Genomic DNA, 12,200 nt, shown 5'->3' on the forward strand with positions numbered 1-12,200 from the left:
CATACTGTGTGGCATAATGTGAATTTGGCTCATACTGTGTGGCATAATGTGAATTTGGCATACTGTGTGACATAATGTGAATTTGGCTCGTACTGTGTGACATAATGTGAATTTGGCTCGTACTGTGTGACATAATGTGAATTTGGCTTATACTGTGTGGCATAATGTGAATTTGGCTCATACTGTGTGACATAATGTGAATTTGGCTCATACTGTGTGACATAATGTGAATTTGGCTCATACTGTGTGGCATAATGTGAATTTGGCTCATACTGTGTGGCATAATATGAATTTGGCTCATACTGTGTGGCATAATGTGAATTTGGCATACTGTGTGACATAATGTGAATTTGGCTCATACTGTGTGACATAATGTGGATTTCGGCTCATACTGTGTGACATAATGTGAATTTGGCTCATACTGTGTGGCATAATGTGAATTTGGCTAATACTATGTGGCATAATGTGAATTTGGCATACTGTGTGACATAATGTGAATTTGGCTCATACTGTGTGACATAATGTGGATTTTCGGCTCATACTGTGTGACATAATGTGAATTTGGCTCATACTGTGTGGCATAATGTGAATTTGGCTCATACTGTGTGGCATAATGTGAATTTGGAAAATATACTACCAAGGTAGAGAAGGCGCTGACATGTGTTGTGAGTCCTCAAGCTGCTGAATGGAAGGGCTAGTTAAACCCTTGTTAGAAACAGAGAAGATAAAAACAATTCAGCGCTAATGACTAATTAAATAATGATAAATTTATTTAAGAACATATAACATCAATTTCATGTGTATTGACAGATAATAACTGTTGCAACAGATAATTAAAATAAAATATGGTACCAAAATTCAAAAAAATCAAAAATTAAAATTTAGGGCCAAGGTCAACACTGCTTATTTGTGAAGAAAGATTTTTTTCCGAAATGCTGGGTATGTTGCAAGAGGCCTTATCCTAGGGAAATAGATATACGGTGTTACCAGTTCACTTGTGGTGGGTCCTCCAATCGGTTAGCACTCCGTATGAATGGAGTGCTAACCGAGTGCTAACCGATTGGAGGACCCACCACAAGTGAACTGGTAACACCGTATATCTATTTCCCTAGGATAAGGCCTCTTGCAACATACCCAGCATTTCGGAAAAAAATCTTTTTCTTCACAAATAAGCAGTGTTGACCTTGGCCCTAATTTTTTATTTTTTATTTTTTTGAATTTTGGTACCATATTTTATTTTAATTATCTGTTGCAACAGTTATTATCTGTCAATACACATGAAATTGATGTTATATGTTCTTAAATAAATTTATCATTATTTAATTAGTCATAATGTGAATTTGGCATACTGTGTGACATAATGTGAATTTGGCTCATACTGTGTGACATAATGTGAATTTGGCTCATACTGTGTGACATAATGTGAATTTGGCTCATACTTTGTGGCATAATGTGGATTTCGGCTCATACTGTGTGGCATAATGTGTATAAGGGGCACTACTGTCAGTAGCTGGTGAGCATGGGGACATGTGTGACAAATGCTGGTGTCATACAGAGGAGGAGTGTGATGGCATAGAAAGAGGCAGATATGGCTGTGATGACACATGTGCATATTTTAAACTGTACATGTGTTATGTTGCACCTCGGCCCACCACTCTCTAGTTCCGCCACTGGGTCAGGGATAGGATGGGGAAGTGTAAGCAGTTATAGAGTGCAGCGGCAGCTAGGACTCAGGGTTACGCTGTAGCAGACAGTCAGTACCAGGCGGTGGTCACACCATTATGTTTCATTTTATTTCTCTGGGGTGTATTATATCTACTTCATTATTAGGAACTAGGGAGAAATCAGATTAAGCCATGTGATTTTACTGAGAGAATGTAAAATAGTGCTAGACGTCCCTGGGCGGTGCACCCCTTAATAAAATTAGCAGCACACCCCTATGCCTGGCACCCATACACACAGCAGCTGACACACACACACACACACACATATACGCACAGCGGCCTGACACACACACATATGCGCACAGCGGCCTGACACACACACATCTACGCACAGCGGCCTGACACCCATACGCACAGTGGCTGACACACACACATATACGCACAGCGGCCTGACACCTATACGCACAGCGGCCTGACACCCATACGCACAGTGGCTGACACACACACATATACGCACAGCGGCCTGACACCCATACACACATCGGCTAACACACACACACATATACGCACAGCGGCCTGACACCCATACGCACAGTGGCTGACACACACACATATACGCACAGTGGCCTGACACCCATACACACAGTGCCTGACACACACATATACGCACAGCGGCCTGACACACACACATATACGCACAGCGGCCTGACACACACACATATACGCACAGCGGCCTGACACACACACATATACGCACAGCGGCCTGACACACACACATATACGCACAGTGGCCTGACACACACACATATACGCACAGCGGCCTGACACACACACATATACGCACAGTGGCCTGACACCCATACACACAGCGGCTGACACACACACATATACGCACAGTGGCCTGACAACCATACGCACAGTGGCTGACACACACACACACAAGGTATCGAAATTGTAGAACTTAGCAAACGTGTTCAAACCTGACCAAGTAGCTGCCCAGGAGGAACCCACCGGCCTAGTAGAGTGGGCCTGAACAGATTTTGGAATCGGCAAACCTGCTGTGGAATAAGCATGTTGGATAGTGAGCCTGATCCAGCGTGCAATTGATTGCTTTGAAGCAGGGCACCCAATCTTATTGGCCTCATAGAGAACAAACAGCGAGTCTGACTTCCTGGTACGAGCCGTTCTCTTTACCTATACCTTCAAAGCCGTACAACATCCAAGGACCTTGAAACAGTAGAGGTGTCTGCAGCATCCGAAACCACAATCGTCTGGTTGATGTGAAACGCCGACACCACCTTAGGAAGGAATTGCTGACGAGTCCTGAGTTCAGCTCTGTCCTTGTGGAAAATAAAGTAGGGGCAGAGCCAGCCCCAGGCATAGGCAGAATAGGCAATTGCCTAGGGCAGGCTCTCCCAACCACGGTCCTCAAGGCACACTAACAGTGCATGTTTTAGTGATATCCAGGCTTCAGCACAGGTGACTTAATTAGTAGCTCAGTTATTTTGATTGAACCATCTGTGCTGCAGCCTGGATATCACTAAAACCTGCACTGTTGGTGTGCCTTGAGGACCGTGGTTGGGAAAGCCTGGCCTAGGGCATCTGCCTTTGTCTAAGGGCATTCTCAGATGCTATTGGTGGTCCGTGGGGCACACGCTGATCGGCGCCGCCGGCGTCTCTGCTCTTGCATATCAGAGCAGAGCCGCCCGCTGTAGCGCCGGAGCAGGTGTAGCGAGTGTACCTACAGATACGGACGGCTCCACCGCTTCTAAGGGCCAGTCTAGGTGGTCCAGCGTTGCTGCCCCTAACAAATATGGCCGCCGCTCCAGGAGGAGGGCTGCTGCGCATGCCCGACAGCAGCAGCTCCTCCTCCCATGGTACTTTGTGGAGTCAGACAGACTCCAGCACTGCACCACCACTGAGGCTGAGCCACAGCCCTTCTACCACCCACAGCAAAGCAGCATCTTTCAAAGTGCAGGGACGGACCTGGCCGGTACCATATTTGTTTTTAAACGTAAGCCATTTGAATCAAATTATTCAAAAGTGGTAATGTCCACTGTGTAATTTTGGCAGGTTGCATATATATATGTGTGTATATAATATATACACACACATGTCAACTTGAGCTGCCCGCTATTTGTTCCCGGAGCTGCCTGTCTGGAATCATATCTGCAGCTGTGGTGCGACTGTTGCTGGCCATCCTCGTATCCCGCCAGACAGCACCTCCAGCCTGCCACTAGGTAGCCTCCTGACGAATACAAAATGACAGCGCCCATGCGCATCGGGGAAGCGGCTGTGGGAATTCCTATCTCTGCGCTATCACGCCACTCTCCTGTCCCCTCTGTCTTGTCCATATCCTGTCTGTACTTGACCTGTCACCTCTGTCATGTTCCTGTCACTCCTTTCTCCGGTCCCCTCTGTCCTGATCCTGACACCTCTGTTCTAGCCCTGCCAATGTGACCTCTGTCCTGGCCCTGTCACTTCTGTACTGTCCCTGTCACCACTATCCTGCCTTTTGTTCTGCCATCACTGTCCTGTCACTGTCACCTCTTTCTTGCACTTTCACCTCTGTCCTTGTCCTGTCCCCACTGTCATGTCCCTGTCACCACTTTCTCCTGTCCCCTCTATTCTGTCTGGTCCCTGTTCCCCATGTCCTAACCCCTTCCCTGTCTCCATTTGCCTCCCCAGTCACCCACTATCTCCCTGTTACCATCCTCCTGTCACGCCTGCTTCACCAGTCACTCCCCAAAATCTCCCTGTTTCAGTCTCTCAGTTGCCCATTATCTCCATGGGGTGGGGGGGGGGGGGGGGTAACCATTCAGAATCTTGCCTAGGGCATCAAATTGGCTAGTGCCGGCTCTGTCTGGGCCACCCCTGCAGCAGTATACAAAGATTTGAGGGTAGTCTCAATCTTACGATCAGCTGTGTCCTTTAGGGAGGCTGCACCAGGAACAGGTACTACTATTTTATGTGAGCGCCTGGAGACTGACATATCCACTATCGGTGGATTTTCCCATTTTTTTCCTATCTTCAGGAGGAAAAGGAAAAGGTGATAATAACCGCCTAGGAATTTTACATTTTTCTTGTCTGGATTAACCTGTGGTTCTTCAAACAGGGTATTTAATTCCTTTGAAACAGGAAAAGTGGCTGAGGATTTTTTCTTTACATTAAAGTAAGATTCCTCAGACTCCTCTGTCACCTTTGCAGGAATATTTAGAACTTCTCTGATAGACTCTATGAGAGCCTCTACACCTTGCGACATAATACCCTCCCCTACCTCTATGTCCACCTCACCTTCCTCCATTTCTGTTACGTCATCATCAGAGTCAGAATGCAGGATATGGGCAAAAGTACGTTTTTGCGGACCAATGGTAGAGGACTGAGACGCTGGTCTGTGTACCGAGTCCTTTTGCATAAACGCAGTCATAGACTTCCTCAAATATTGCGTCTCTTTCTTATTACGAGATAATTTAGTAGAGATGGTGGAAATCATCCCCCGAATGGAGTCCAGCCATGCTGGCCCCGCCCCACTAGCCTGAGAAGGGATACTACAGTGAGTACACACTAGTGAACCCCCTGGGGAAGAGGAACACTGTGCCTTACATGAAACACACAGTTTGCCTAACATACTGCAGCAGTAACAGTGCAAACACAGGAAAAGGTTAAATACACAATTAACCTACAAAGAGCCCTTCCCGATAGACACAGAGAGAGAAGAGCACCAGCACATGGTGCCCTTATTGCTAAAGCCAAGCTTAGCCGGGTCACAGACAAAGTATCTAGATTAGGGACTTAGTACCCTAGTATGGGATTCGGTCTGAAGATCGACAGTATCTAGGTCGACAATGTTTAGGTCGGCCACTATAGGTCGACAGTCACTAGGTCGACATGGATGGAAGGTCGACAGGGTTTCTAGGTCGACATGTGCTAGGTCGACAGGCCTAAAGGTCGACATGAGTTTTTCACATTTTTTTTCTTTTTTTGAATTTTTTTCATACTTAACGATCCACGTGGACTACGATTGGAACAGTAATCTGTGCCGAGCGAAGCGGTAGCAGTGCGAAGGCACCATGCCTGAAGCATGGTGAGCGAAGCGAGCCATGTGAGGGGACGCGGTGCACTAATTTGGGATCCCGGTCACTCTACGAAGAAAACGACACCAAAAAAATAAATCCTCATGTCGACCTTTAGACCTGTCGACCTAGCACATGTCGATCTTCCAACCCTGTCGACCTTCCATCCATGTTGACCTAGTGACTGTCGACCTATGGTGGTTGACCTAAACATTGTCGACCTAGGTACTGTCGATTTGATGAACCACACCCCCCTAGTATATAGCTCCCCCCGCTATGACACCCTGGTCCCGGTGAGGTAATCTGGAGTCTCTCCGGAAGAGCTGCGCGTCCCTGCAGTCAGCGTCTGTGTTGCTGCAGTGAGGAAAAATGGCGCCTGTGAGCTGCTGGATCTGCTCATATTGAAGCCCCGCCCCTGCAATGGTGCACAGTCTTCCCGCTCTTCTTTATACTGGCTTAGTGTCTAAGCGCCTAATTCAAACCTGACCGCTCGCTAGGGATTTTTTGCACTGCTATGAGCAGATAGTCCCCGCCCATAGGGGAGTGTATATTCGCTTTGCAAGTGTGCGCTCGCTTGTGCAGCTGGGCGGTACAAAAAATATTTGTGCAATTTCTGAGTTGCTCAGAACTTAACCCTTGCGGTCACTTCAGCCTGTCTGGTCCCGGAATTGACGTCAAACACCCGCCCTGCAAGCGCTTGGACATGCGTTTTTCTAAACACTTCCAAAAAATGGTCAGTTGACACCCACAAACGCCTTCTCCCTGTCAATCACCTTGCAATCGGCTGTGCAAATGGATTCTTCGTAAAACCCATTGCACAGCAATAATACGCTTTGTATCCGTGCAGTGCACGTGCACATTGCGGTGTATACGCATGTGCAGTTCAGACCGGATCACAGCGCAGCGAAAAAAACTAGCATGCAATCAGGACTGAATGACCCCCTAAGTGCGTAAAATGGAGTAAGCCCCCTTTTAAGCCTGTATTGCCAGTCTGGGTACGGTGTACACAACAGTGTACTAAGTCTGGAGACTCATTCCGCTGCGTGTAGAAGCCGTGCGTCTACATACCCTAATGCCGCCATAATGGCCGGTGACCTGCTTGCCGGGACGCCAACTTTGTACTCACCACTCTTTCTTCTGGGTGTTAGGGGTGGTGGCGTGCTGCGGGAATGTCCGCTCGCTGTGGTGAGGATTGTGAATAGTTCCCTCAGGAGCTCAGTGTTCTGTCAGTGGGGAACGGGACCATTAACCCTTAGTGGGGTCCCACGAAGCAGGCAGGCTGCTGCCATCCAGTGTTGCCTGAAAATAACAAACTTTAAAAATAAATGCAGAAAACTCTTCAGGAGCTTCCAGAGATGTGACCGGCTGCGTCGGTCGCATTTTCTAAACTGAGTCTGGTAGGAGGGGAAGAAGGTATGTTTTGGGAGATAGATTAGCGCACTAGGTATAGATAATATGTAAGTAAACCGGTATTGTAGAGAGATAAATTAATTATACCTATTTGTCATATCCTAGGAGAGGAACAAATGATATTTTTACTTTTGTTTTGTAGGCCCAGTGGTGCTCCCTGGAGTTGTAAAAGTATATAAATTGTTGTAAGTAGAAAAGACAACTCTTTTTTATGGGGCACTCTTATATAATAAAACTTAACTTTTAATTAAATCAAAAAGACTCACTTTAACATACACACATATAACATGTCATTCTAAAAAGCATTGTAGGATTTCAATCTATGGACCTCTATCTACAGTATGTTCCTAAATTGGAACAAAGTAATGTGGTGGTTTTATAGGAACCAGTTAAATGATTCAATAGCCATGAAACATAATGACAGTGTAACACTCCCTTGAGATCAAGAAATAATATCAATCCTTTTCAGGAGATATTTTTACAGTCGCCCTCTAGAACAACATTGTTGCCAAATGTATACTGTCTCTCTGTCTGCCCTGTGTGGAAAAGGGGTGTGGTATTGAAAGTCAACAGTAATTAGGTCGACAATGTCTAGGTCGACCACTATTGGTTGACAGTAACTAGGTCGACAGGGTGTCTAGGTCGACAGGGTCTTTAGGTCGACATGTTCTAGGTCGACAGGTCAAAAGGTCGACATGAGTTTTTAATGTTATTTTGGTGTCGTTTTCTTCGTAGAGTGACCGGGAACCCCAATTAGTGCACCGCGTCCCCTTGCATGGCTCGCTTCGCTCGCCATGCTTCGGGCATGGTGCCTTCGCTCCGCTAGCGCTTCGCTCGGCACAGATTACCGTTCCAATCATAGTCCACGTGGATCATTAAGTATGAAAAGGTTAAAAAAAAGAAAAAAAGTGAAAAACTCATGTCGACCTTTTGACCTGTCGACCTAGAACATGTCGACCTAAAGACCCTGTCGACCTAGGCACCCTGTCGCCCTAGTTACTGTCAACCAAATAGTGGTCGATCTAGACATTGTCGACCTAGTTACTGTCGACTTTCAATCCGGATCACGTGGAAAAGAATGATTGTTTCATGATAATTTATTAGGCTTAAATTCTTTCATGGTAATTACAGTGTAAATTAGCTGCAATCAACTATGGACAGTATAGGATAATATATCTTCTTCCTAATTTGGAAGATTCTAATCCAAATAATTCAAATCATAAAATTAAACAGAGGACAGAGAAAAAAGTTAGAAGGAAGTGGGGCGCAATATGTAACATATGCCGGGTTTCTGCTTTTGACAATTTGCTACAAGAACATTGAATTTTCAATGAGAGAACCTCCTGGAGCATATGTACTGGTCCCAAGACCTGTATCTGCTGTTAACCCTCAGTATACCCTGTGTTGGGCATGAGTTAATGAGAGTACAGGGGAGAGGTCCCTAAATGAAGATACATTTATCACCATAATATGCTCAAAATCAGTGTGCCCAAAATGAAAAATAATCATAAAAATGAATAATAAGTAAAAAATCCCCATAGTTCATAAATGTGAAGCAATTGTCACAATTGAAGTGGTATATGGATGGATAGTAGTGAGATAGGAATCCTTGGGGAAGATGTATTAACCTGGAGAAGGCATAATGAAGTGATAAACCAGTGATATGTGCAATGGTGGCCATTCCGAGTTGTTCGCTCGGTAATTTTCTTTGCATCGCAGCGATTTTCCGCTAATTGCGCATGCGCAATGTTCGCATTGCGACTGCGCCAAGTAAATTTGCTATACAGTTAGGTATTTTACTCACGGCATTACGAGTTTTTTACTTTGTTCTGGTGATCGTAATGTGATTGACAGGAAGTGGGTGTTTCTGGGCGGAAACTGTCCGTTTTATGGGTGTGTGCGAAAAAACGCTACAGTTTCTGGGAAAAATCGTGGGAGTGGCTGAAGAAACGGAGGAGTGTCTGGGCGAACGCTGGGTGTGTTTGTGACGTCAAACCAGGAATGACAAGCACTGAACTGATCGCAGATGCCGAGTAAGTGTGGAGCTACTCAGAAACTGCTAAGAAGTGTCTATTCGCAATTCTGCTAATCTTTCATTCGCAATTTTGATAAGCTAAGATTCACTCCCAGTAGGCGGCGGCTTAGCGTGTGCAAACTTGCTAAAATCGGCTTGCGAGCGAACAACTCGGAATGAGGGCCAATGTGTTAAAGGCACCAGCCAATCAGATCCTAACTATTAATTTACATATTGGAGCTGATTGGCTGGTGGCTTTATCACCTTGCACATATCACTGGTTTATCACTTCCTTATACTTTCTCCAGGTTAATACATCAGCCCCCCTATTCCATGCTGATGGTGATGCAGATCACAAACAAAGAATATCAGAGTGGAAAATCTAGGAAAAAATAGAATTCGCAAGCGTTAATCATCCCGGGATTCTACTGTCAATCGTATCTTAAGACATAGAATAGAAGATAAAAGGCCCCTCAGATGTTTGCACAGGAGTGAGAATGGTGTAAGAAGTGCGCTTCTGCTGTCCGTATTATACTGATATAAGCCGATGAGAGAGCACAGAATTCTAGGGTGAAAGAATTATATTAACCTTGATATTTATTAATCTCTCATAGATTGTATTTATTTATGTATTTTGTGAGAAAAAATGTAATTTGCTGTAAATGATACATCTCTGATAGTATACATTATCCAATGAGTCCAAGAAACAATGCCCCCTTATATGTGCAGAAATATATCCACTAATAATCCCAGGGTTATTGTTATAATATTATTAGCAAAGTAGCAGATAGACAATCCTGGAAAAGGGTGGAAAACTTAAATCTAAATAGGATGCATATATGGTTTAAAAGTATATATATATATATATATATATATATATATATATATAGGCATCTCATTTGCTAACAGCGTCTTAACTGCATGCCCCCAAATAACATATGTATAGAGGTAATTTACTCAAACACTAGTATAAATTCCTATAGAACTAATATACAGCCGTTTGAGAAAAATTGATTATCACTATCCTCTGTTAATAATTCCTGTAAGTGTGCTGCTGAGGAGACTGTACTTATCTCATGCAATTGATTGCAGTCCTGTTATGATCCTGATACTCAGGTCAGGGGAGATCTTATACGGTGGGACCTGAATACCAGGACGTAATGCTGGGAAAGGGAAACGGAATGGGAATAGCCCCTGGCACCCTACCTCCGTTGTCTCACCCGTGCTGTCAGTACATTCTTGCGAGACTATGGTTTCTTGGGCCCATGGCAGCCGCGTTTGAAGGGCGGATTACGTCTGCCCAACTCCGATGCCTCCTCAGGTCTTAATGAGAGACAAAGAGTGAACTGAGACAGGGTGATGACAAGGGGCCCTCTAACTAAACAACAAGGCCAGGGGCTACTGGCAAACCTGAAACTAAAAGTATGCGCGGCTTACCGCCAAGGAAAAGAACAACCAAAATATTCCACTTGTCCACTCTCCTACACGGCACCGCCGAGTACCGGAGAGGACTATGGAAGCGGAAACCTCCGCAAATGCACCAGTACAAGAAAACAATACTAAAAGTGGCCTAGGCCGCAACACGCGGCAGGGCCGCCACTCACGAAACCAAGTAGGAACCTCAATCGACTGCCACAGGTAAATGAGGACCAGAAGAACTCCTTGGGACCAGATGACTAACTCCAAGATTCAGGAACTCAGAGAACTGGAGGGACCAGACACAGCTAACCAGGAACAGACGTTGACCAAACATGAGCAGCATGCAGGAAGCTATCACCGGCGTCTGTGTGAGGCACTGAGGAGGCATATAACAGAGAACCCTCCAATAAGAGCACAGAGCCCCAATTACACACAATCTCATGCAGCTGCCTTGCTGCATGACCAGAGAACATGTGTGAACACTTAATTAATCACAAACTGCAACGGGGAACGCGGTCCGCCTATGGCGTCCCCGTTGCTATGGACCCGGCGGCTCGGCGTGCACAGCGTCCTAGCATTGCTGGGAACCCGGCGGCTCAGCGCGCATGGCGTCCTAGCGTTGCTAGGGACCCGGCGGCTCAGCGCGCGGCGTCCCTAGTTGCTAGGCGCCGGGCAAGGAGGAAGCCGCGAACCGCGGCGCCTAACAGTCCTCCTTCAGCGCTCGTCACTGGAGGCACTTGTTCTTAATCGGCAGGTGCATCAGGTGTGGCTTCCCGTTCCCCGTGTGTCTGTGATCAGAGGCACTCACTGTAATTGGTGTCCGGCGGGCGCCGTTAATATAGCTGTCCCCTCTATGTCTGGTCATCACTGGGGATGGTCCTGCATGGTAGCGCCGATGACAAGTGATTCTAACTCCGACGGGTCTGACCCATGCGCCAGAGCAGTAACGGTGGCGTGCACGTGCGCTGTGTCTCCTACGTGCACGTTTCACCTGGGCGGCTTCATCAGGGAATGTGGAATCCTACCTTACAGATGCAATATTTACCTGTCCAGGTATAGTCCCGTCATCCAATCACAGTGTGCATCGGGTTTCCTCCAATTAGGTTAGACCGGATGCAACTTAATGATTCATGGGATATGTAGTTTGTTGTATCCAAAAATCAAACGAAAAAGCGGCATAGTTTTCTTATGAAATGTACATCTACCAACCATACTAATGTATTCATAATTTATATAAATATTCTTTATATTTATAGAGATTCTAGTGTTTGTCCAGTTCAGCGCGGATTTTATATATAAAAAAAAATATATATATATGCACATATACATACATATATATACATGCATACACATACACATACATACATATTCCATATATGCCAAAGAAAAAATGTTTTTAGGGGGAAAAAATGTTTTTAATCTAACAAACAATTATTATTATTCTGGCTGTTAGGGGTGGGGGCGTGCTGCGGGAATGTACGCTCGCCGTGGTGGGGTTTGCGAATAGTTCCCTCAGGAGCTAATGTCCTGTCAGCGGGGAACGGGACCATTAACCCTTAGTGGGGTCCAGTGGCGGATTTAGCGGTGGGCGATTAGGGCGACCGCCCCCCCTACACATAC

This window comes from Pseudophryne corroboree, chromosome 11, assembly GCF_028390025.1.
Source record: "Pseudophryne corroboree isolate aPseCor3 chromosome 11, aPseCor3.hap2, whole genome shotgun sequence".
In the NCBI taxonomy this organism is placed as follows: Eukaryota; Metazoa; Chordata; class Amphibia; order Anura; family Myobatrachidae; genus Pseudophryne; species Pseudophryne corroboree.